This window comes from Notamacropus eugenii, chromosome 4 (assembly GCF_028372415.1).
Source record: "Notamacropus eugenii isolate mMacEug1 chromosome 4, mMacEug1.pri_v2, whole genome shotgun sequence".
In the NCBI taxonomy this organism is placed as follows: Eukaryota; Metazoa; Chordata; class Mammalia; order Diprotodontia; family Macropodidae; genus Notamacropus; species Notamacropus eugenii.
Genome location: NC_092875.1, coordinates 380,976,593 through 380,979,717, shown reverse-complemented (window position 1 = coordinate 380,979,717; position 3,125 = coordinate 380,976,593). Strand labels below are relative to the sequence as shown.

The window sequence follows — 3,125 nt, the reverse complement described above, 5'->3', positions numbered from 1 at the left end:
ATGCATCTTATGTTACTGATGTGGCTTTTGTTAAACTGTTTTTACAGTTTACATTTGTATCTTTAAAATATCACATGTAACTTTATATCTTAAATTAGTTATATAAAACACATTAGTCAACCATATATTTAAATGAATCTGTTTTTTCATTTAAAAAGACACTCAGAGCTGTACTCGTTTTGAGCTGATCTTCCTGCAAGAAGTAGTGCCTTCTTCACACTCTTCCCTTTTAGAAGAATGGTATTATATAAACAAAGAAATAAAACTCTATTACCTAAGGAAGTCTTTGGGGGAACATTCTCTTGCCTTTGGGAAAAAAAAGACAAGTAAATAAACTCATTCTTAGATTTAAAAGAAGAAACCAGATACCATCTCCAGCAGCCCAGCTCCTGGTGAGTGTGCCCAGCACCAGTCATTAACAGACACTTCATGAGTCACTGTTTACTTTATGCAGTAGTCCAATACAAAGATGATGCTCATGATAAAACTTTAGGGACACAGCCAGGAGTTCATCTAGTTCCCTTAAAAAAAAAATCTCATTCTTCTATATCATGAATCAAGCTATTCCCCATCTTTACTACCTATTGTTGAAGAAGGGTTTCTAGGAAGATTTAACAGCTCTTCAATTCTCTCTGCATCTCTTTCTGATTGATTTTTTCTGAAGTTACTTTGGAATTCTTCAGTGACAGCATCAGTAACATGTAGGGTGGCCTTCCACTCATTCAGCTTGGACTCATACTGCTCTTTTCGCTCCTTCTGTTTTCTGTCCCAAACAGTCTCCCCTTGAAACTTCTGTATGGCCATGAGTGTGATTCCAAAAGGAGCACCCAGAATGGCTCCAATTAAACCACCAGCTACCAGACTACTCAAACCCAAGTGTATTCTGAAAAGACTTCCTGTAGCAGCTCCTGCAACAACAAAATGGCTTATGGCATTTTTATTTCGGTATACATTCAGACCAGTGTTCATTGTGTTAAATAGAGTCACAAAGACAGCTGTTCTCCAACTCCACCACCAGCCATACCGAATGAATCCTCGGATGGCAGCTCTATGGGCAGATTGCACAGCATCAAATTGGTTGTAATAAATCTCTGCATGACTCTGAGAAATATAATGATGATAAAAAGCAGGTATTCCACCATATATCCAACGAACGACTGCCCCTGAAGCTGCTGATTTGTAAATATAATCAATTTCTTCTGGGACTGGCAGGCATTTATCTCTGACAATAAGCTCCTTGAGGCGGTCCCATCCTGACTCTGGGTAAAACGGACCCTTAACGTGAGGAGGCAGAGTCTTCTCAGAAGAGCAGCTCTAGTCCATTGCAATGGTGCTTTCCTCAGCAAGGACCCTTGGGAAAGGCACCAGAGCCTCCCATACTCTTCTCAAACAGGTCTTCTGCGGTCTCTCCATCCCAGTTCTTACTACTTCCAGTAATCCCCACCTCTGGGGCACTAGCCTCGGGACAAGGGTACCTGAGAAGTGCCGGACTAGGGCTGTCCAGATGCCCGAGCTTCAAGATCCTACTCATACAGTTACTAACTGTGCGGCCCTGGCCAACTCACAACGCCCCTAGACTTTCTTCTCCATCACTAAAAAAAAAAGACACAAAATTTGAGAGGGGACTGGACAGATGACCTCCAAGATCCTTTCCGACTCTAGCTATCCCTCCCTTATCGGTTTCTCAGGTCTTACCTGGAAGCTCTTCCCACCGGCAGCACTTTCAAGCATTCTTGATGAAAAGACCAGAGCTGAAAAGAAAATTTGACTTTCAAACACAAGAATGAAGAGAATCATGAAAATGTAAACAGCAAAGAGAAGTCATAAGGGACTTACTAAAGTTGAACTGTTTACATTCCTACGTGGAAAGACAATATTTGAAACTCTTGAAACTTTTCAGTATGTGGATATTGGGTGGGATTACACACACACACACACACACACACACACACACACACGCACGCATGCACACACACATAGAGACAGAGTGCACAGAGTGAATTGAAGAGGCTGGGATCATATCTTAAAAAAATGAAATTAAGCAGTGAGAGAGAAAGATGTTGGGAGGAGAAAGGGAGAAATGGAATGGGGCAAATTACAAAATTATAAAAGAGGCAAGCAAAAGACTTTTTAGTGGAGGGAAAAAGAGGGGAGGTGAGAGAAAAACATGAAGTTTACTCTCATCACATTCCACTAAAGGAAGGTATGAAAATGCGCTCTCATTTTGGTGTGAAGACCTATCTTACAATACAGGAAAGTAGGGGATAAGGACATAAGCAGGGTGGGGTGGATAATGGAAAGAAGGGCAATGGGAGATGGGAGCAATTTGAAGTCAACACTCATGGGGAGGGACAGGATCAAAAGAGAGAATAGAAGTAATGGGGGACAGGATAGGATGGAGGGAAATATAGTTAGTCTTATACAACATGACTATTATGGAAGTCATTTGCAAAACTACAGAGATATGGCCTATATTGAATTGCTTGCCTTCCACAGAGAAGGGGTGGGGAGTGAGGGAGGAAGAGAAGTTGGAACTCAAAGTTTTAGGAACAACTGTTGAGTACTGTTCTTGCTACTAGGGAACAAGAAATACAGGTAAAGGAGTATAGAAAGTTGTCTGGCCTTACAGGACAAAAGGGAAGATGGAGTCAAGGGCAGAGAGTGATGATAGAAGAGAGGGCAGATTGGTGATAGGGGCAGTAGAATGCTTGGTGTTTTGGGGGGGGTCAAAAGGGGAGAAAATTAGTAACCCAAAATTTTGTGAAAATGAATGTTAAAAGTTAAATTAAAAATAAATAAATAAATTTTAAAAAATAACAATAAAAAGCAGAATTTGCCAAAAGGAAAAGGAGGTTCAAAAGCTAACTGAAGAAAATAGTTCTTAAAAAATTAGAGTGCAACAGATGGAAGCTAATGACTTTATAAGAAAGCAAGAATTTAGAAAACAAAAGGAAAGGAATGTAAAAAGTACAAGACAATGTTAAATATCTCATTGAAAAAAAAAACTGTAGTGGAAAGTACATCCAGGAGAGATGATTTAAAAAATATTGGTCTACTTGAAAACCACCATAAATAAAGGACTAAAAATCATCGTCCAAAAAGTTTTCAAAGGAAACCTGCCCTGA

The 3,125-nt window shown here is 39.9% G+C and overlaps 1 pseudogene; it reads right to left on the bottom strand.

The window, feature by feature from the left end:
* Positions 1 to 433: 433 nt before the first annotated feature.
* LOC140498556 (complex I assembly factor TIMMDC1, mitochondrial pseudogene) lies at positions 434 to 1,428 on the bottom strand (annotated as a pseudogene).
* Positions 1,429 to 3,125: the final 1,697 nt, after the last annotated feature.